General features: G+C 46.6%; 1 protein-coding gene across 1 annotated transcript in view; it reads left to right on the top strand.

Annotated features, from left to right (window-relative positions):
* MRC2 (mannose receptor C-type 2) overlaps window positions 1-23,768 on the top strand; it is a 587,074-nt gene that overhangs the window by 349,218 nt on the left and 214,088 nt on the right. The gene's annotated exons all lie outside the window — the stretch shown is intronic.

Below are 23,768 nucleotides of genomic sequence, written 5' to 3'. Positions count from 1 at the left end.
GAAAAAAACCTATTTCCAATCCTTACAACTAAATACAAAAAGAATGTGGGATAGTGTTCACAAGAAAGAAAAGTGTTCACAAATGATAAGGCAGGCTGTTGTAGCCAGGGGTCTCCCTTACCCACGTTTTTAAGCACGGGACAAGGTAGACACGAGACTGCAGTTCCGTTCTTGGGTATCGGGATCTTCGGTGGTTAAGTCTCTTTTTCTGCTAAAAAGTCTCTTGCCTCCGAGGATCTGATGAGTTCAAAATAACAAAACAAAAAGTTCCTTTCTGTATGTACGTGGGTGATGGCTTTTCACCCCTGCATCCCCCTCTTCCGGGCTCAGATTCTTCTCAATAGCAGCCTCCCTCTGTTGGTTTCACTATGGCTTTTATTCACTAGATTTCTCCTTTTGCATTCACAAATCTTAACGTCTTGTTAAACAATCCACTGTGGACATCCCTCCGCCAGGTTCACTCTTGTTTACACAATGTTCATTAGGCCATCATGATTCACCCCGTTCTGTCGGCATCCCTCCGTCGGGTTCACTCTTGCCAAACACACAGTTCCATCTCCTTTCTCACTGTGCAGGATTCATCTCCCTTAACTTCCCAATTACATGCCGGTCAAAGACTTTCGACTGTACAGAGGGTTTTGCTAGACCCCTGTATGACCACTTTGACCTTTTCCCTGCGGCTCACCCAGAGCCTTCTGGTATCGGTAGTTTCAACAATAGGGGTATCAACCTATCGAGTGAGCACCAACGTGGTGTCTGACCCCAGTGCAGCTGGTTTTCCCCTTAATTTGCAATTCGCAACTTTCGTTCAACACAGTTCAGTTTCTGATCGATTCTTCCTTCAACTCACCAGCTGTGATGAACTCCTTGGCTTTTCTCTTCTCTGAAGTCAAGGATGGTACCACGGTAGCAAGTGTGACTCCGTGTCCTGATTATCAGTGTAGGAGGGCTCTGTGTACCGTTTACATCTGCTGAAACACATGCTGGCTATTCAGTCTAGGATTCCTTTTACTAAAGCTTCGTGAGTCGGGTCAAAAAGTGCAAGGTTGCTTCTCTCCTTGTTGCCCCTTTGGTTCTCGACGCTTTTCTCCTCCTCTTGAACTGCCACCCTGGGTTAGCTATCTCGTCGTGCGGTTTGCCTTGCTCGTTGTGTGCTCTCGTGCTCCACCTTTTATCCTTGTGGGGAAGGGAAAGGGCCGTCAGGTGTGTGTGGTTCTGGTCAATTGCCTGACTTTGCTTGACCCTTGTGTCGGGACATGTCAGGTAAACGGCTCTCATATTAGTCTGTTGTCTTTCATGGTGCAAGAAAGTGTTTGTCTCAGATTAGGGGGGGTGGAGTACAGTGACTGGGTATCCTACGTGGTAGAATGGGGAAAAGGTGTTAAAAGAAGGGGGATACTGCTTCTCACCCGTCAGTGTCCCTACTCCACTACCCGAGGACACCTAATCCAGGTGATCCTCCCGCACTGGTCCACCCCAGGAACTGGGTCCAATAGCGATGGTCGTGTCCTGGCCACCTGGATGACAGATACCCGGGGACTTGTCAGGGAGACACCTTCATGTTTCTCACATTACCCAAGGTGGAAGTATATAGAGTGCACAGTATGGGTCAAGGGCTCATCTTTGCGAATCTCTCACTGGAAGATGTTTAATTTTCAGGAGCTGTCTGAGAGAGAGTCCACCTGGTTGAGTGCAGTGTCCTTGGAGGAGATGATAATTTGAAGGAGGGAGGGATGATCCACAGTGCCAAAGGTGGCAGAGAGATTGAATAAAATGAGGATATACAACAGGTGGACTTGATGAGCAGCCGTTAGAAAGTTATATAGGTGTGAGAATTGCCATCTTGTAAGGGTGTACACTCACTTGCTTTTTTGATTTTTATGATTTAATACAATTATGTGATTAATTCCTTTTCTTGAAGGGAAATCTGCTGAGCAGATTTTCCTTTCATAAGCTCCATGCCAAAAGCATAGTGTACGCTTGTGTTCTTCTGCATCAGTAGCCTGATCTGCCACGCCTTCTTTCCAGTGGCACAGAGCAGGTCCAGAGGTCACATAAGCCCATTTGACAGCTGCAGTGACAGAGCTGTGAGCCCAGTTCAGCTGTTGGAGGTTTTGTTTGTATTCTCCCCCATACAGGCTGTCTTTGCTGCTGCTAGCAAGACAGAAGTGTGGAGAGTTGTGTCTCCACAAGAAGCTCTCCTGGTACCTGGAATCAAAGGACACACCCATATCCAAAGGCCTTTGATGCAATTTTGAAGTGAAGGGGCGGGTTAGTGAAATGTTACACCATCTTGTTTCTCTCTGCCCCATCTTTCCTTCCTGTCCCCTCCACTTCCTGTAGCACAAATCGCTTTGGGTGTGATGTAAGAAGGGACATTCCACTTGTTCCAAGAACGGGAATGGGAACCCTAAAGCAGCGTAGCTTTAGTCCAATCACACAAGGGCTTTTGCCCTTAAAAGAAGGTGTCTCCCTCCACTTCTTTAAATCATCTCTGGACTCCAAACTTTCAAGAAGATGTCGTTGGACCCTGTTGGTAGAGCAGTTCTTTCTAAAGTCCTCCAGCGGTGAGGTGACGGCAGGTGTTCCAAGTCAGAGGCAAGCTCTCTCCCCTAACTATTCCCTGGGACCATTGGGGATAACCTGCTGCTGGAACAAGATCTGCATTTCTGCCAGCCATACTGCTGCCCAGGAGTTCACCATGTTGGAAGGATTCCCGGAAAGTGTGTACCAGCCTCCTCTGTGTTTGGGAGACTGAGAAAAGGACTCCTCTTGTTCCTGAGATCCCGTAATGGGACTCACGGCTCCTGTGAGGCAAGACAGCCAGGATTCCTGCCATTTTGCTTTTCAACCACTTCAGGCTGTGATTAGATTGTGTCTGACCCAGATTGAATCTCATGGACCCTCCGGAGCAGCCTTTGGCAATTGCTGAACTTAAAGCCACTTTCCTGCACGTTTACATCAATTCACCACCATGCCGCATAAAAGCATGTTGTTGCTCAGCTCGAACGGAGGTTCTGCTGCATCTGCTCGAACCACCCCATATCAGAGTATGGGGGTGAGTTACCACAATAGATCCCGACTCCCCCCTCCCCCCTCCTGCTCCCCCCCAACTCCATCTCCACCTGTAAAGGTTTTGAACATTTTTCAAGTTTTACAATAGTTTGGCCTTAGCAATACTTGTTGCCGAAAGTCCTCCGAAAGCTGGGGAGAGTTTTATTTACTAGAATACATCCTTACCTGACTTTTGGAACGTTTCTCCCATCCACAAGATCCTCCTGTTATTTTTGTACCAGCTCCCAAAACCTCTTGGAACTTTGTGAACCAGGCCCCAGTCAACTTAGGGTTGGACTTCTAAAGTTAGGGTTGTATTCTTGTGGACTGCCATTGCAAATAATAACCAAACCTTTCCTTTCAGTATTGTGGGGTGGGGGTATTGTAATTTTATTGCACTTGCTACAGGTGCTGAATATATGTATTTTGTTATGAGTGTTGTGTGATAGTATTACTTGCTTATAGTCATTTTTATAATGTTTGCTTGGTCATAAATATATATATATATATATTTATTTAGAACTGTCTTTGTAATCTTTGATTATTTAACTTTTGGACTCATTGTGAACCCTTTACCAGGCTAACCCCTTCCTGAGACTTGGCCTTGACCACTCTCCATGCTACCTTCATTGGCATGGCTACAGCTCCCAGAGTTGTCCCTATTCGTTAACTAGGTTGACCTCCTATACATCCTTCCGCCAGGCCAGAGTATAGAAATCCAGTCTAACATCCACTGTCGAACCTAGGCTAGCGAACCTGATTATCTCCATGATCCTCAATGGCACCATTTCAAACCGCCGACCGTACGTAGAACCCTGGTTCGCTGCTGTTAAACCGACAAGACACTGTGAAGGGATTATTGACTGATATATGCCCCCCTGGTTCATTTGGTGCCCTGCAGCCTGGCTAGTCACATTTATCCTTTTTTTCCATTTCAAGAACATATACCTTGAACATTGTGTTTTTTTAAAATTCCCCCCCCATGTCTCATTATCCAGAGTGCTACATCGTGAAACACTTGTGTATAGATGCGTTACAAATGCCATATCATGTCATATCATATCTTGCTGTCTGTCTGTGGGGGGAGGGGAGTGTTAGTGTTTTCTAGTTGGGTATTATTGTACATGGTGTGTTTAAAGTATTACATAGGCTATTTGCTTGTACCATGTTAGCCGAGTCTTGAATGTTGATCCAGAAGACAAGTTGCTACCTTAATTAGGCTAACAGTAATTTATTCAGCATATTTGCAAGCTTTCGTGCAATGTCTCCTCTTCCTCAGGCAGAGATGAAATTAAGCATTTGAAAAACATCACAGCATTACAGCTTGTATAGACCCTCCTGCAGAACCCCATTGTCTGTTCGTGTCTGTAGCTGATTTGTAGCTTTGCTGAGAAACGCATGTATTGGAGGTTCAACTCGCCCACACATTGCCATCTTCAACGTCTAAATTGTACACTGTTAAGTGGGGCAGGGGTCAGTGAAACCGGAGAGCAGGAAAAGAAACAAAAAAACAGCCCACCCTGTTAGTGTGCTCTTAGTAAGGCAGGAGGGGTTGGTTAGGTGTCAGTCATTGTATGTGCAGTCCAGTTAAAACTCTGTCAGGCCAGTCCCTTTACTAGATCAGTGGTAGCACACTCCTCAACATATCAGGCTTGTGACGCTAGGAGTCTGCAAGAGGAGATATGCAGCCAGTTTTGTATTAGGCCTGTGACCCATGGAGCCCAGTGTGGTGATGTTGTGTCAAATACCATATTAGGATTGTTACATCACAATCCAGAGGAAAAGGTGAGGTTTGACTAGGGACAAGGGCCCTGACATGTGAGAGGGGGTCAGTAATGTGATACTTATGACTGTATTGAGTTTTTTCATGATGTGCATTTTTGTCATACACCAAATGATAAAGTCCTAACTAAACCTACTCTACCAGGGGATTTCCTACCTATTCTAACATCCATGGGAAAGCCTCCTAGCATTCACAACTAACTGTTAGGGAGAATTCTCAGAAATGTGCCAATTCCCTTCTGCCTTAGAGACCCCGAGCACTTTTGCTGGACTTTAGGACTTTTCATTTCTAACCTGGAGAGAGTGAGACCTTTTTCCCACTCTCATGTATTTTTCTGTGATTGAAACTCTTTCTTTTGGTTTTGGAGTCTGACAAACTCCATTGGCATCATCTTTTTACATTGTGACACAAAGCATCTTCAGTACAGTGGCACAGGGACTTCTTTCAGATTTCCCAAAGGTTTAAATACCTTCTCTTGGATAACTATTGTTTCCAAGAGAAGTGCAGTGAAATTGACTTTACTTACATTGTAACTTTCTAGACCCAGCACACACTATCTTACAATAGGGTGCTGGAGGGGTTACTTTGTATCCCTATTGTCTAGTTTCTCATGTAACATTTTATGTGACCCTTCCTACAATTAATGGCTGATGGCAGCGGTTTACTTTTTGCTACCATTTTGTGTTTTACTACGGACTGCTTTCGCAGCTGCAGTAAGGCACCCATGGGTGCCCATTTTGTCAAAATGGCCCTGGTCTTCTTTTTTTGCCATTTCTTGTTGTAAAGGTCCTTAGTGAGATTTACTCGGCGGGCCAAACCAGGCTTGATCCTTTTGTTCATTTTGTCCTTGGCTGGATTCACTGGTGAAGCCCGCCTCTGGCTCCAGGGTGTCTGGAGGGGCAGGAAATGAAGGAGTTGCCCAAAACCCCCTGTGCTTAATCCCCTTGGTTACAGGAATGCACACAAAGGTGATTGGCCATCTGGCTGTCCTTGGAGGACAGCCACCCTGCTATGTGATTGACAGTTAGGCTGTGAATGAATGGGAGAAACCTGCATAAAAGGCAAGGTCTTTTGCTTGGAATGCAGAGCCGACCACTGGACGAAGGAATCCGAAGGACTTGGAAGAGATGCCTGCTGCAACTCCTGGATGGTTGGTTTGCCTGGTGAAGCCCTGCTGTAGTGCTGAAGCTCCGAATTCACCTCGACTAGAAAAGCCCTGCAAAGGACGACTTCTATCCTTGGGTTGGTGGGACCAATCATCCCCAAGACAAGCTCACCTGGACATCCTCTCGGAGCTGGCTGTACTTCCATTGCTGCTTCAGAAACCAATTGCCAGGGAGAGAAACTCCAGAATCGATTGTCTTTAAGTCGGACCCGAGCTTCAGGTAGATACTCCGGACTACCAGGAAGCAGGACTGGCCAAGCCTGAGCCACCTTAAGAGTGCTGGACCCCAGATGTTAGGAAAGTCCAGAGTGGTATCCGAGAACTGCGGTGGTGCTATTTGCGAGAGACCCGAGGAGCTGAAACTGCAAAGTGCTTCTGATCTGAAGTTTGCCCATTGCTGCTGCCGACCTTCCATTCGTAGTGCAGGAGTCCCCAGACGTCCACCCTCTTTTCCCCACGACTGAGGCCCCGGAACAACAGGATCTGCAGACCTACACAGGGGACTTGCCTCTTGTTGTGTAACCTTGCTAGCTCTCAGTTAAGACTTGACTTGGTTGCCTTTGCAGAGTTGCTTTGCCCCTCACAAGCCACCCAGCTTGAGGCCCTACAGTGATTTCATTTTCTACAAAGACTTCTAAAACGTTGTGCAAGACTTTTTACCTACCTGCAAGAAGTGCTTCAGCTCCCCTAGACTTTGTTCAACTAACATTGGCTGTCCTGGCTCCCTGAAAGACTCATCTTGTCTCTGACTGTGTGTTTTACCTTTCCCCCCCGGGAAAGGGTTAATTTACTTTGCATTGGAGGGTTTAAAGTACTTCTCTGTCCTGCTTAAGAATATTTGTTAACCTTTGTTTTATTCCCTAAAACCTTTTGTCACCAAACTCAGTATTGCTCTAAATGTACCCGTGATATATCAATGCCCACAATGTTCTAGTTATTTAAGTCGCCTGAGGGTGTAGGGAGTGTCTGTGTGCCATCAGAAATGGGGATCTACTGAGTTATTGAAACTGAGTGTGTGTATTTTGAAGTATATGTTTGTTATATATAATTGCTCCCTTTTAAAGAAGGTGTATTCAACTGACTGTTAAATTATTAAATAATTGTTTAATCAAGAAACCTTGAGTGTAAGTTATTTTGGACAACTGTCCCTGTGAATCTGTTATAACCCTACAGCTCAAATTGACCCCTCTTGGGATAAGCCTGGCTGCTCAGCACACTATCAACCTGTGTAGTACAGACTTATACCAAAGGTTGGGTTCCTATTGCCAGGAGACCAGGCTGGTGCAGTCTGCCACCGGGTACTGCATACAATCTTGCCTAGCACTAACCCTCACCGTAAACAATATCAACATTCAAACAACGTAAGTACAACATACATAAAAGGTTACCAAACACCCAGTGGTTTGGATGGCTTATTGTGGTCCTGGTCAGATTTTGCTGCCCCAAAAGGCAATTTTCTCCAAATAACAAAGTATCAACCAAAGTTTCAAAGAAACAAATGTTTACACAAAGAAAATCCACTGGTCAAAGTCTCTTCTTTGTTCAGTGAAAAACATCTGTCACGGTTCCACAAAGAATCAACAGCACCAATGGATTTTCTTGGACAACTTCCTTCCAAGAAAGAATAGATGAAATTGACAAAAGTATCTTCTTTCACTTTGGAAACAAATTCTTTACTACTAGTTTCTGCACTGTCTTAAGTACACTTGTCAGAATGTTATTATTGAGATGTACTCCTCTCTCAACTAACTTCCTTCTGCATTGTAACTGAGAACAGCTCCCTTGGTCCCACAGTTAACTTCATTAGTACGACAGCCACAGTCTTGCTATTGCTACTGCAACTTCTACTGCTTCCCAATGTGCTGCTACAATGGCAACGTCAAAATTAGGCACTGCTACAAGACATCTGCCTCCACAGACTGGCATGGCACTCTTCTTTCTATATGCCCAGAAAGGGCAGCCTCTTTGCCTATCCTGCAGCTACCTTAGAATCTATTTTTCAATTTCCAGACAGTCTTTGCCATGCAGACAAAAACGACTTTGGTGAACAAGTACCCAGCTTCCTGCCCCACCTTTATGTACACTTGGTCTTCAGTAATTGCCATGAATACTCTTGGGTAACAACACATGAATCCGCTTCAAAACACCAGTGTATAGACCTTAAATGCGTGGAATTGGGTTTTCATAAAGATCATTTGATGGGCGTGGGCCACACTTGTTCTATCTTCGGCTTCTACTACTTCTTAATGCTGCTGCTTCAACCTTTGTTGTGTTGCAAGATATGTCTTCAATGGAAACCAGAATTAGGATAATGCGATTGCGTTTTAGTATTGAACTGCCACTTCAAATAAAGACACGTTCTCACCTTTCGGTCAGCACGCAGCCTCTAAGGCACAGTGGAAACTTTGTCTCATGCGCAAGGTCCCTTTATCAATGCTTGCAACACTGCAGGAAAGTAATGTTCTCACTCTGTGTTAATCAGAGAAACGTGATCACTCGCCAACCAAGTGTTACTGCTCTTTGGGAGGCTTTTCATAACATGTAAGCATTTCAGGTAAGCGTGTGTTATCTCCCTATTATTAAAAAGACTTCCCACTCGCTCATAATTCAACGCAAGTACAATTGAAAGGTGGGTAAAGTTACCGGCAAGGAACTTCTGCTTCTCAGGAGTATGCAGCCTCCTTTTCCGACTCCCAATTATAAAGACTGGATGCTGCGATGGCTTCCCAATTTTGCTGCTTCTTCTCTACTACTGGCACTCCTGGGATCCACACCACTCTGCTGTACAGTTGTCTGTGATCCGGCACCATTAAGGGAGAGCTTCCCACTCTCCAGTTTCCCTCGGCTTGACTCTGCACACGGAACAATTGCAACTTTAGCTCTGTGCACACAGCAATGAGGCACACCCGGAAAGACTGCCTGCTGCCTTTTTCTAATCTCCAGTGCTGCCACAGCAATTCAGGGTTTGTGTGAGCACAGCACCAACTTTGAGTTTGCAATTGGAGTTTTCCTCTCTACTCCTGCGTCCCGTGTTCTGCAGGCTTAGTGCACTGCTTCCTCTGCTTCTATGACATCCGAGCTTTCAGCTCCTGATCTTTTTTACGGCTTCTCTTTCAGGCAGTGTTTTATGCCCCTCAGGTGGGCTGATTAGGTTCAGGTGCAGGCTCTTGGGCTTAATTGCCTTACCTTGTTTAGAGTTATTAGGCTTGCCAGCCTTACATGGACTCATGTGCTCTATTCTTTACAGTCCCTGAGGAATTCTGGGACTTTTAGTTTGAGTTAAAAAAAATCTTTTTCTCTACCTCTTTAAAGGGTGTGAAATTGTTTTGTCTTCCCCAGGTTTTATTGAGACAAATTATAAGGTGTAACCCTTTCAGAGCCCAAAGGGACAGAAAACGTCACATGGTCATTGTTCCTATTGCAATATCTGATGTTGGAGAAGATATGGAGTTTTAGGGGCACCAAAGAACATTTTTCTAAGGTTGACATTCATCTGAATGACAAGAGGCTATCATTTCTTTGGGAAGGTTTTATTATCTTTCAAGAAATCATACCATGTCTCGCTCTGTGATACTCACCCCACCTCCCTAGGCCCGATCTAAAAGCCTAACAAGCATCAGATTATAGACTTCAGATCCTCTCCCGATTTAAAAACAATCTGTAATCTGGTAGTACACCCAGCCCATTTTTCAGGTGAGCTGCAATTTTAAATTTCTGTAGGGCTGTCCCGTAATGGTCTGCCATCTCGGGTACAGTGATGACCTTGCACAGATATTTAATGTCTAATGGGTCTGTCTGTGGCCCCTTGCCCTGCTTCCCCCCCCCCCCACCCCCCACTCCTCCTCTACACAGGGTACTTCCCGGGATCTGTTTGGAGCCTGTGCAGAGAATGACCCTATTTAGCCATTTCTTCTTTTTACTTGGGTGGAAGAGAAAGGGCAGTGAAGCGCAAAGACTGGACTTAAACAACAGGTGGCAGCCATTTTGATCATTGTGGTGAAAAAAAGGCTGCCATGCGTAAAAAAATAAATGGTGCACCTAAAAAATGTATAATAATTGTACCAATGTCACCAGCCTACTTGGACTTCATGAAGTGTAAAATGTAAAAAAAGAAATACCCTTGTGGTCAAAAGAAAGGGAACATTTGCTCCTCTGCACTATCCTTAAGGGAGATAATGGTGCTACACATTGGTCTTAAATGGGGGATAGAGCACCCTTCCCAGGCAGCCTTAAGAACTCACCAGATCACCCAGAACGCAGTCTTATAAGCACAGGAGTGAATTTGTGAATTTGGAGAGGAGACATCTCTCCCAAAAATCTGTTCTGTCTCACAAAAGGGTCTACAATATATCGAGGGTACTGTTGAAGTAAATGAGGGGTTGGGGGGGTGCTGCAATAATAAAAATCGTTCTTCACAATAGATCAGAGACACAAAAGTGTTGCGCTCTTCCTTTGACCCAGCAGTAACACCTAAATCGCTAACAACTAAGTATCTGGGCACAGTGCTGCCAACCTACAGTGCCTTGGGGTTGCTGGCCAACAGAGAAAAGTCAGCTCACAGCCTAGAGGAGTATTTTGAACCTTGTGCCTTCCAGAAAGCTTACATGTCCTGCATTCATGTCCTGCATTCCCTGGTCATTCCCAAAGCCCCTGTTTGATGATCTTGACGGTCTGGGTAGCACCTACACTAATTACGCCGATGATACCCAGATCCTCATCCCGTTGACGGGAGATTACAACAAGGATTTGGCCTTGGTGAACAGGGTGTACCTCATCATCCAGGCATGGATGGCCTCCCATAGTCTATGCCTGAATGATGACAAGACTGAACTTGTCATCCTCGGATCCACCCCAAACATAAACAAACTTGATCACAACTACACCAGCTTTACTATAGACGGCAATTCATCAAGGTAGCCAAAGAAGTGAAAACCATCAGAATCTACCTAGACTCGTCCCTCTCCTTCCATAAACGGGTTAGCTCCATGGCCTCTTCCACAGCATACACATGTAAGCTTATAAGAGCTGCCAAACCTTTCCTATCTACCCAGAACTGCATCACCCTAGCCAGAGCCCTTGTACTTTCCAAACTGGACTATTGTAACACCCTCTATGTAGGAGCCAACAAACAGGTCACTAATAAAATCCAGACTCTGCAAAACAATGCTCTCAGAGCAGCGCTTAGCATCCCCAAGAGAGAACACATCTCTAACATCAGGAGAACCCATAATTGGCTTACCACCACCGACAAAATCTTGCTCAAAGTAGCCTCATTAACACACAAATGCCTCAACAATGCAGCCCCTCGCTACTTAGCCGACAGAATAATAAGACATACCCCTAATTGGCCTACCAGAACCACCAATGCAAACCTGCTCACAGTTCCCAGGTTAAAACGAACCAAAATGGGAGGCAACAGCTTCCAGGTGAAAGCAGCCCAACACTGGAACTCCCTGCCACCCTCCTTAAGGACACCTCAGACCTACCCCCACTTTAGACGTAACTATATTCAGTGGTTAAAGAATAATGACCAATAACTGACCTCACCTTTGTAAACTATGTACATATGTATATTTGTAAACTATATATCGCTGTATTCACTGCAACTCCATTACCTATGTACACTCTGTAAATTACTGTACAGCACTGTATCCAAGCTGAGAATAACCTTGTTACTCCTGCGCCCTCATACCTTCGGGTCTGGCGCGCAATATAAATGAATAAACATAAACAATGCGCTGACCTCATTGATGACGAGGAGAGCGCGCGCCTGCTGAGGCGCCCCGTCTGCAGTCACAAAGCTTTACCCAGATCAGAGCCGGACATTTAACCTTCCCTGCTCGACCACTGTTACCACTAGGAGAACCACAGAAAGCCTGCAGAATATAGTTGCCATGGTTTAGGAACATGCCTTCATGCTACAAACACACTATTATTTGCCCCTTCGCCCCTCCACCTCTAGTACTTTATTCTGCGTCTGTGATTTAGTCAGTGGCCCTCCACGGTCTGTAATAGTGCCTGGAACAGACCTTCTTCCACGGCACTGACTGGGCAGGCACGTATTTCGACCCGCTGCCAAATACCCCGAGCACCCCACTAAGGTGCATTTCCTATAATCCTTTCCAGATCCCGAAGAGGGGTTTAGAGGGTTGCCTGCCACCGCTACATACGCACCTCTGCTGCGAGGCATCGGCCTGCTCTGAATGATTTAATAGTTTTTGGACGAAAGCTTTGTTGTGTTTTGGCAGAAAGGGAACCGCATCTGTTTAAGATATTCACCGCTTCTCTTGTCAGAGCGGGGCCTAAATGGATGTCTAAATGTTTCCTTTCCGACTCATGTTTCTCTTCTTTCTAGCTCTTCTGAGAAATGGCAAGTATGACTAGATGGACATGGTGACATTTTCAACCTGTGCATCCCCTTCTCTCCGCCAGAGCACCGGCCTCGTCCTGCAATCGCTTTCTCGCATTTACAGGCAGCCTGTTAATTGTGACCCCAGCACAGAGTTGTGGATCTATGAAGGCACCTCATTTTTGCCCCTAGTGCCGGATGCTATTCCTGTGAGTGCGAATGTCCCATCCTAACACTCTGGCGTGAGACAATGTCTTTTCAGTGTTTTTTTCATTAGCTGCTCTACGGTTGAGGAGCACAACCATTACTATGCTCTAGAAAACCCTGCCACCCTTGTACTACTACAATGGTGAGCTGTGCTGCGCCCCGTGGCTAGCCACTGTGCTGCGCCCCCTAGCTAGCTACTCTGCGTTGAACTGTGCCATAGTTATCCATTGTGCTGTGCCTTATAGTTAGCCACTGTGCTGAGCCCTGTAGTTAGCCCTTGCACTGCGCCCTATAACTAGCCCTTGCACTGTGCCCTATAGCTAGCCATTGCACTGTTCCCTATAGTTAGCCATTGCGTTGAACTGTGCTGCCCTCCATAGTTGGCCATTGTGCTAGGCTCCATAATTGGCTGTTGGGCTGCGCCCTGTAGTTGGCGACTGCACTGCACCCTATAGTTGGCCATTTTGCTGCACCCTATAGTTGGCCATTTTGCTGCACCCTATAGTTGGTGACTGCGCTGCGCCCTATAGTTGGTGACTGTGCTGCACCCTGTAGCTGGCCATTTTGCTGCACCCTATAGTTAGCTATTGTGTTGACCTGTGCTGCCCTCCATAGTTGGCCATTGTGCTATGCCCTATAATTAGCAGTTGTGCTGCGCCCTATAATTAGCCATTGCGCTGTGCCTTATACTTGGCCGTTGCGCTGTGCCTTATACTTGGCCGTTGCGCTGTGCCTTATACTTGGCCGTTGCGCTGTGCCTTATACTTGGCCGTTGCGCTGTGCCTTATACTTGGCCATTGCGCTGTGCCTTATATTTGGCCGTTGCGCTGTGCCTTATATTTGGCCGTTGCTCTGCGCCCTGTAGCTAGCCATTCTGTTGAACTGTGCTGCCCTCCATAGTTGGCCATTGTGCTATTCCTCCTAGTTGGCCATGGCGCTGCGCCCTGTAGTTGGCCGTTGCGCTGCGCCCTGTAGCTGGCTGTTGCGCTGCGCCCTATAGTTGGGCACTGCACCCAATATTTGACCATTGTGCTACACTGTGCTGCCCTCCATAGTTGGCCATTGTGCTATGCCTCCTAGTTGGCCATGGTGCTGCGCCCTGTAGTTGGCCGTTGCGCTGCGCCCTGTAGTTGGCTATTGTGCTGAACTGTGCTGCCTTCCATAGTTGGCCATTGTGCTATGCCTCCTAGTTGGCCATGGTGCTGCGCCCTGTAGTTGGCCATGGTGCTGCGCCCTGTAGTTGGCCGTTGCGCTGCGCCCTGTAGTTGGCTATTGTGCTGAACTGTGCTGCCTTCCATAGTTGGCCACTGCGCTGCACCCTGTAGTTGGCGACTGTGCTGAACCCTATAGTTGGCCATTGTGCTCAACTGTGCTGCCCTCCATAGTTGCCCATTGTGTTGCACCCTATACTTAGCCATTGCACTGTGCCCTATACTTAGCCATTGCGCTGCACCCTGTAGTCGGCCGTTGCGCTGCGCCCTATAATTGGCAGTTGAGCTGCTCCCTATAGTTGGCCATTGCGCTGCACCCTGTAGTTGGCCATTGCGTTGCACCCTGTAGTTGGCCGTCGCGCTGCGCCCTATAATTGGCAGTTGCGCTGCGCCCTATAGTTGGCCGTTGCGCTGCGCCCTATAGTTGGCCATTGCGCTGCGCCCTATAGTTGGCCATTGCGCTGCGCCCTATAGTTGGCCATTGCGCTGCGCCCTGTAGCTGGCCGTTGCGCTGCGCCCTGTAGCTGGCTGTTGCGCTGCTCCCTATAGTTGGCCATTGCGCTGCACCCTGTAGTTGGCCATTGCGCTGCACCCTGTAGTTGGCCGTTGCGTTGCGCCCTATAATTGGCCGTTGCGCTGCGCCCTATAGTTGGCCGTTGCGCTGCGCCCTATAGTTGGCCATTGCACTGCGCCCTATAGTTGGCCATTGCACTGCGCCCTGTAGCTGGCTGTTGCGCTGCGCCCTGTAGCTGGCTGTTGCGCTGCGCCCTGTAGCTGGCTGTTGCGCTGCGCCCTCTAGCTGGCTATGTGCTGAACTGTGCTGCCCTCAATAGTTGGCCATGGTGCTACACCTTATCGTTGCCCATGGTGCTACGCCTCATAGTTGGCATTGTTCTACGCTCCATAGTTGGCCAGTGTGCTGTGCCCTATAGTCATCCAATAAAACACCACGCCCTATAGTACTTCAGTAAAACCCCACCACTTCATTACCTTCGAATACTTGATTAGGTCCAGACCCTGGGGGTGGACCGTGTGGGAGGATCATCTGGGTGAAGGGTCTTCGGGGAGTGGGACACCTAATGGCGAGACGCAGTATCCCCTTTCCTGTAACACCTTTACCCCATCCTACCCAGTAAGGCATTTGGGAACTTTACCCTGCCTTTGCGAACACTTTCACACGGACAGCCCGCTCTGGGAGAAAACGGACATACACCCGAGCATTGTACGTAATGCTGTATGGTATGGTAAGGCAAGGTCAGGCAACTAAACTTCCCTAGACGGATAAAAGGCACAGCACGCGAGCACATTCTGATCAAGGCAAAGCACACAAAGGAACAGAGTTTTCCCGACGGCAACTGAACGAGGGGAGAAAGACGGTAAACCAAGAAGGGTGCACAAGGAGGGAGATGGCCTTGATCTTCCTGACAAGAAACTGTTACTTTCCTGAATCCTCTAGATTAAAACATAAGGCCAGGAAACCAGCATGAAGAATCTTGCAGTTTGTCTGAGATACCCGGCACCCTCCTACATGGCTGATCGAGTCGGGGAGGAGCAGCAGCTGCCGCGGTACCGTCTTTGGCTCGAACATCAAAGCAGCGCCAGAGAAATCAACCGAGCCGTTGAGTTGGGGAGACCGATGCAAGACCGGTCTGTGGTGAGCCAAGGTTACAAGCGGCAACATTGTATAAAGAGCGCAAGAATGAAGATTGGTAACTGTCATGGCCACAGGCCCCAGAACACAAAAACCACACCATCTCGTGATGGGGGCAATGGGTCACTTAACTCACTTATGTCCCTTTGGGACCCATAAACACAGGGGCCCTGGTTGGACTCAGTCCTGGTGCCTTGGCGCCAGGGTCATATAGAGATGTGAGCAGGAACACTTTATTTCAGTGCAGGAGTGCTTTTATTTTACAAGAACTTTCCAGGAGCTGAAAGCCTTTATTCCAGAGAACAGCCTCATGTGCTGACTCATCGGGTGTGGCAGGCAGGCTGAACCTGGTGGGCGTGGCTTCAGAAGCTCAGCTATATAAGCTGCTCCATCCTTAAGGCTTCGGGTTGGTTTCAATCTGGCATGCTTTTCTACTCATTCGGTAGTCGTTTCACTTACACACAGTCCCCTCGGAGCGCCCTGGTCTCAAGTGACATTCCCCTTCACTCCCTGGTCTCCAGCAGTCCTTTCTGACAGCTGCGATGGCCTACTTCTGCTCTGCCTGCTGGCTTGCCTTTGACTGCAAGCCCCGCTCACACACTGGTGCTTCTCTGCGTTCACCAGCAGCTCTGCTTCCCTTCCACAGACGCTGGCAGCGACCTGGTTGCTTTTACTTGACCTGAAGCACCAACTGCAGCGTTCCGACTATCCACACCTGTGGAATTCTGATGGCCCAACTTGCCCTGGGCTCCACAGGTCTGCAGGATCATCTGCTGGCGTCATGGCTTTCCTTCAGGTCCCACCACGGCTGCCATCTCTCGAACAAGATCCCCTGCTGGTCTCTCCCAAACAGACCTCCCTGTCGGTCTCTCTGCTGCTCTTTTCCTCTCTTATACACCTGCAACCACTTGACAATTTTCAGGTGTGAGATCCCAAATGGACTTGCCTGACTGTAATTAGAGGGACATGCCTGACCGTCAAAGTACTCTGCAGGCATCTTCTTCGTCCCAGTACTAGAGTGGTGAAATGAGTTACTAGTGTACACTACTTCTAGTCGCCTCTTCCTCGTCCCAGTACGGTCATAGGTTGAATGTGGGAAAATGAAGGGAGAGGTTTCACAATAGCCCGTAATGGCTAGGGGAGCGTAAGGTTGGTTCTCAACAGGGAAAGGTGGATACCATGTCTCTCCAGTTCCCCCTCTTAAACCTGCTCGTCTTCACCCTCTTCCTGGTGATGTGCTTATTCTGGTAAGGTCTCCTGGTGTTTTCCTGGTCAGTGGGACAGGGGTAGCAATTTCCCCATCACTGCGCCTGGGATTAAGGGCTCTTCCTGAAAAGGAAATAAGGGGTACCGCATCCCACCGAAGGAGGTCTCCTCCCCAATCCCCAAGGACCCTCCAACCAGGTGATCTTCAATCGCTTCTCCGCCCCCAGGGTCAGGATCCAAAAGTGATGGCCTTCCCCAACCACCTGAAAAGAGGACCCCAGGGTTGTAGATGTGAGGATGCCCACTAGTGTCTCAGAGGGCACAGTCTGCATTTGCATCTCTATTCAGGCAAAAGTTGAATGTAATGTTATGTTGTCTTATACCGCACACCGTTACCCCCATGGGGCAGTCTCCTAGCGCTCACATGGCTCTGCAAGAAAGAGGGCAGGTAGGTTAGTGAGAGTAGAATGATAGGATAGGTCGAGAACCAGGAGCAACTGGCGCCTGTGTGAGTTGGCTTGCAGATGGATTGATTATGGATAAAACAAGCCAGTCCACACAAAGTTAATGTTCAAAGCCTGCATTGCTTGTTGTATGCAAATGTTTGTTATATTTGGTGTTTGTGTGTTTCGTATGTAGTTTGGCTGGTATTGATCATGCGCACTAGCTTGTTGTATCCGTAAGAGGACAGTCCAGTTTCCGTGTTGTTTGTTGTATGCAGGTGTTTGTTGTGTTGGATGTGCGTTTGTGTGTTTAATGTGTAATTTGGTTGGTAGTTATGGTTGTGGTCACTGGCTTGTTGTATCCATAGTGGTAAGGTCCAGTGCCTGGAATTGTTTGTTGTATGCGAGTGTTCATTATGTTGGGTGTAGTTTGGCTAGCCCACAATGTGTCTATAATACTTGGGACGTATGTTGGAGGGGAGCAGTGCGGTTAGTACATTGAGTACTGTAAGGGAGGCATGGTATCACAAGTACGACACTGACACAAACGTTTCAAGTTTCAAAACCTTTATTAGATTCTTGGGGTTTGGAAACACTCCTACTTGCCCTATAGCTATGATGGGAGTAGTCTCTACCATCAAATAATAAAGAAAACCCAATTCTAGTCCGTCTATGTCAAATCAAAATGGCCTACTAACAAAACCTAATGCCTGACCTATCTCGTATACGTGTTTAAAGGGGAATGTGTATGCAAAGTGAAGTCAGTGTTATAACAAAGTATCAAGGTGGCTCAGTCAACTCTTCTCCCCACGTTAGACAGCACAGAGTAAGGCAGCCTCCATAAACAGGATGACGCACTCTGGCTCAGGTTGTAAACAAAAGGCAGCTCAAAAGGTGGATCGAGGCCGGCTTAGCCTTGCACGTCAGTCACTTATTCCAGCTTTCCAAAAGTTCTTTCACAGTTCAACAAAAGTTCACATAGGCCTCCCTTAGTCGGGCTTGGACCTTTCAACCAAAAAGTACCTGATTCAACGTAGATCTCCCTCATATGGGCTCGGACCTCGTAATCACAGCACTTGCAGGGGTTCCCTTCCCTAAACTTCATTCACATTCTTTAGGGGTTCCCTTCCCCTAGCTTATTTGATGCTTCCGGTCACACTCAGTCGGGCTCAGACCTTCACTGATGTCTAAGACTTGCGAATGTGCAAGGCTTTCACCATAGACCTCTGCAGGACCACTTCGACTTTCACTTGGCTCTTCCTTAATGTTATTTGTCCCAATGTCTCTTGGTATTGGTAGTTCCATACCACAATCAGAAAAGTTCAAAATAAATCTTCCTCTTAAAGCAATCGCCTTTTAACTTCCCCCTTCCGTTGGGGTTATTGTTGACCATTGCGCATTTCAAAGTTCGTTCACATTGCCGCTTTATAAAAAGTCATCAAACATTTTGTGGAAACCTTTGAGTGGGCTTCTTCCTTTCGCCGGACCACCCCGCTACTCTGCATCACTGGCTTCACAGTTATCAGTAACTTAAAAGTTCATTACTGGTTTGCTTTCTTTCTCATCTCATCAGCATGCGTGCAACTTTCAACTGTGAGATCACTGCTGCAGCTTCAATCTTTCCTTGATACAAACCGGCATTTGGTGTCTTTCGCTATCTCACCGGTTATGTGCATTCCTTTGTCTCTGTGGCTTTGCTTCACGAGTCAAGGTTGATAACAGACTTGGCCTCACCTCCCCAACACTGTCGTTCACCCAGCAGGGTTGCTGGCGTCCTTGAAACACAATGCAGGCTTCTTCTTGATTAGGATTTGGCTTTCTCCGCGTCTCCTTCACGGTTTCCAGGGGGCAATGACCTCCTGCAGGGAACTTCTGGGTTTTCCTACCTGTTGCTCTGGTCCCTCAATTGGTTGTCCTGCTCCAGTGGGTTTGCCTTCGCCTCGGAAGATCTGCTCCTTCTCGTGTCTCACCTTGCTCTGAGTGTGTCTCTATGTTGCGCCTTTTATCCGTGTGGGGGGTGATAATGGGTATCAGATGTATGTGATTAAGGTCAGGTGCCTGACCTGATTAACGGGACATGTCCAGTGAGATATGTAAAGGTTAGCCTCTTTACTCTGTCTCTGTCTCTGTCTTCCTCGACCCAGTGTTTGTGTAGAAAGTGGGGGTTGGGACATCGGAGAATCCTAGAAAATAGAATGGGGTATGGGCACAGGAAAAGGGGGGTTACCGCGTCTCACCATCAGTTGCCTCACCCCCACTCCCTGAAGATCCCCCACCCAGATGATCCTCTTGCACTTGTCCACCCCCAGGGTCTGGATCCAAAGGTGATGGCCGTGCCCTTACAACCTGAGAGAGAGATCCAAGGGGACTAGCAAGTGAGACACCCTTTGGTTTCTCACAGTACTCTCAAAGTTCTTCCACGTGAGTCCTAAGAGCTCCTCTAGTTGCAACCCAGTTGTACCCTACAATTTCCAAGTGCAACACACTAGCCACTCCCACATATTCCTCGAACTGCAATACTCCTGCTACTCCCACCAGCCCCTCTGCGCAGTAATAATTACCATACTCAAAGTGTGCTTCTGAGTGCAACAAGATTAAACAGCTAATGTTATGCATGACTAATCAACATTCCACCTAATGTGACGCATTTCTAATCTTCACCATTCTATCTAATGTGATGGATGGCTAATCTTCACAATATGTCTACTGTAACTTGTTTCCTGCCATTGCCTGCCCCAGTATACTTCCAAGTTCAACACATTTCCTGACCCCCAAGTGCATCTGGGTGCAACACATTTCCTGCCTCCAAAATGCATCTAAATCCAACATGAACTCTACCCCCTGTAAGGAAGGCATGGTATCAAGCAGTGAAGAAAGACAAGTGATCGCAATTCAAGGGTGTATATTGTACTTCAATGGGTTGGTTGAACGCCTATCTAACCCTAAATCTAAGGATGGGAGCAAGCTACGACCATCAAATAATAATGCAATCCTAGTGGAGTCATTGCCAAAATAAATGGGCCTATATTAATAAACCTATTGCCAATCCTTACTTCTAAATACAAATGGCGTGGGACAACAATGTATGCAAAAAGAAAAAAGTGTTCAAGAAATGATATGCCAGGATAGTTGAGCAGTTGGCTTTCCTTCCCCACCTTTTCAGCATGGCACAAGGCAGCACTCTTAGGCTTTGCACACACTCTGGCTTCTCTAATACAGTTCAAAGTATAGGTATCAGGGCCTTCTGTGCCAAAGGCTCTGACCAAATTAAAGTCTCTTATTGCAGATGCCCTGATTTAACAACCAAGCATCAAACTTCCTTTCTTATCGGGATTTTAACATTCACAAGTTCTCGGACCATGAGTCTCCCTCATTCCGGCTCAGACCCCTTAAACACCATGTTCACAATGGGTGTCTCTCGTTCAGGCTCAGACCATCTAATCTCAATTTCCAAACTTTCCTCTTTGTATCAAGAATTGAAGACTTTCGATTGTGCAATGGATTTTGCTGAAACCATCGCAGGACCACTTCGATTTACTCCATTTATCATTCTCGTCTTGTACTTTCGCTTCTGCCACTTCTTGACTAGCCACCCTCCTTAAGGACACCTCAAACCTACCCCCCTTTAGATGTAACTATATTCAGTGGTTACAGAATGACCAATAACTGACCTCACCTTTGTAAACTATGTACATATGTATATTTGTAAACTATATATCACTGTATTCACTACAACTGCATTAACTATGTACACTCTGTAAATTACTGTACAGCACTGTAACCAAGCTGAGAATAACCTTGCTGCTCCTGCGCCCTCATACCTTCGGGTCTGGCGCACAATATAAATAAATACACATAAACAATGCGCTGACCTCATTCATGACGAAGGAAAGCAAACTGCTCAACTATCCTGACATATCATTTCTTGAACACTTTTTTCTTTTTGCATACATTGTTGTCCCACGCCATTTGTATTTAGAAGTAAGGATTGTCTATAGGTTTATTAGTAAGGGCCCATTTATTTTTGCATATTTTGACGTTGACATATTTCTATGTTCAGGCTTTTGTGTTATACACAATGTATTAACCCCGAATTGTTGCCAAAAATTAGATTAACTGATTGTCTTTTTCGACATCCTGGTGTCTAGCTTCCACCGTCATTAATGTTGTGTAAACACTACACCCATGATCTGCCCCCATGGTTGTCCAATTTCACTCACATTAGTGCTTACTCAGGGGGCTGCTGGTGTAGTTGGGCCAGTCCACCTACGCTCCAACATCTCCCCCTCTTTCATTTGGGGTTCCATCCAGTAAGACCACATTATCATTTATACCGCAGTGCGATCACTCCCTCACTCACAGGATATATTTGCCTACCTCCATCATGGCCGATGGTGTCTCCGTCTCCATGACTACCGCCACTCGTGACGGTTTTTACATTTTGGGGAGACCTGATCCCTCGTTTTTTTTATCAACAACGTTCCGCTCACCCCAATTTATACTCATTTGAGTATTCTGTACATTTCTCCCTCAGGCGGTCTTACTAGCCCACTGTCCTGTCCTTGAGAAACAAAATGGCCACCAGTATAAACACTGCAGTCGCCAGGCAACGGCTAGTCTAACTAACCGCTGCTAGGTCCGAACCTCCATACGCTGAACATCAGCGTATCCAAGCTTGTCACCGTCGCTGGTAAGCTGAAGAATTTTACATGCAGCTGGGTGCGCTTACGATCCGCACGAATATTTTGCAACTCGCACTACTGCATGACACGTGTTATGTTCCAACATTTACAATATCGCTCCACGGGTGACGAGTAGTACTTACAAACGGTACGACCTATACTGTAGAGGGGAATATCCTCTCCTCGACATAGAACCACGTATTTGGTTGTTACTATCACTCCTGTCACGGATATACATGAACCATACCACCGCCTAATACTCTGGTGCAACTAGATTATGTGCCTTTATATCTTAATTTGTATAATTAAGTTCACCCCGCTCCAGCAGGCAGCACACAGGTGGTTTTATCAATAATAGCTATTAACAGCACCTCTCCACCTACTACGAGCGGCCTTGTGATTAGGATTTTGTCCTTCTCATTTTGTACAGTGCACAGTCGTATCCATTTTGAACACTCGGACCCATATGCATTAAAGCACGTCCTGTGCTGAGTACCTGTGCTCACACAGACTTTCTGACCAGTAAGAGTCATTCCATTTACCTAATAGCACCATTAACTTAATGTCTTGATGGTCATTACCTTTAGGATTGAACCCTCCACAGAACCACAACTTACCTACTACCATCAGTGTACGCTGACACTTAGATGATGTACGCCAATGTGCCTCTTTGATTACGGTAAGCACCGCAATCTCCAACGTTCTCCTCTGAGAACTTTGTTGTTCAGGCATTATATGCATTCCAACTTTTAGACGTTTTAACTGATACTCACTTCTGGCACATTATTCTGTCTTTGCTCCGACAGATCACATAGGATTCCTCCCACACAAGAATTGATCCGTCCTGATGAAGGTCTACTAAACCACTGCTTCACAAGTTTAGCTAAAATGGCCGAAACACTGTTGTGTTGACCTATCTCTTTATGTTGTCTTGTAACGTTTGATTTTCACTTTTTTGTGCTGTTTACTAGACAATTGCAAACAGTGATGTCTCATGTCCCCTAATGAAAGAGATCTAGAGAATGCAATTGTTAAAATTCAAAATTTAAATAGTCTTTTTGAATTTTTCTACCCATGTACTATATCTTGTTTACGTTTTATGTTGAAAATCCTATGTCCTAATATGTATATGTATTTTTACACCTTCTGCACACAAATTAATAAGAACTGCAGTATTTACTCCAAGAATTGCCAATTCAGATCTTGTCAGAAGTGAGAAGTTCAAATCATTTGTTGGACCACTAGGACCTTGCTCAATTGTGTTGTTACATGGGAGTAAAGAAGCTCCACCTTCCAATCTCAAACCTGCCGCCAGGATGGGATCTCAATGTAGTACTCGCTAAGCTCATGGGACCTCCATTCCAGCTAATGCATAAGTCAAGACAAACACCTGACTTAAGACTGCCTTCTTAGTGGCATTAACTTCCATAAGAAGAGTTAGTGAATTACAAGCATTGTCATTGCAGGATCCTTTCATTATCGTGCACAAGGACAAACTGGTTTTACATATGCATCCTAGGTTCTACCCTAAGTTCATCTCTAAATTTCATGTAAACCAGTCCATTGAACTCCCGGCCTTCTTTCAGAACCCAAAGAGTTCAGCTGAGGTTAAACTCCACACACTTGATGTAAGGAGGGCGGTCCTTTACTATGTAAACAAGACCAGACTGCTAAGAAAGACAGACCAACTGTTTGTCTCCGTAGCCCCAGGCAGAGAAGGGGATTGCATTTCCAAGAATGCCATATCCAGATGGATAGTCGGTGCATTCAACTATGCTCCTCACTGTCAGACAAAACACTGCCGTTCACGCCAAGAGCACACTCTACAAGGAGCACAGGTGCTACTCTGGCATTTATTGCAAATGTACCCTTAGACAGCATTTGGAAGCAGCTACATGAAGCTCGGTGCACACTTTCACTCAGCACTACTGCATTGACACTCATTCCAAGACAGATACACAGGTGGGACAAGCGGTTCTCAGACATCTATTCACTCATGAACCTTCTCACAACCCAC

The sequence above is a fragment of the Ambystoma mexicanum genome, chromosome 13, assembly GCF_040938575.1.
Source record: "Ambystoma mexicanum isolate Mex_15411 chromosome 13, UKY_AmexF1_1, whole genome shotgun sequence".
Taxonomy (NCBI): domain Eukaryota; kingdom Metazoa; phylum Chordata; class Amphibia; order Caudata; family Ambystomatidae; genus Ambystoma; species Ambystoma mexicanum.
Note: the sequence above shows the minus strand (reverse complement) of the source record. Positions and strands in the feature narration are given on the sequence as shown.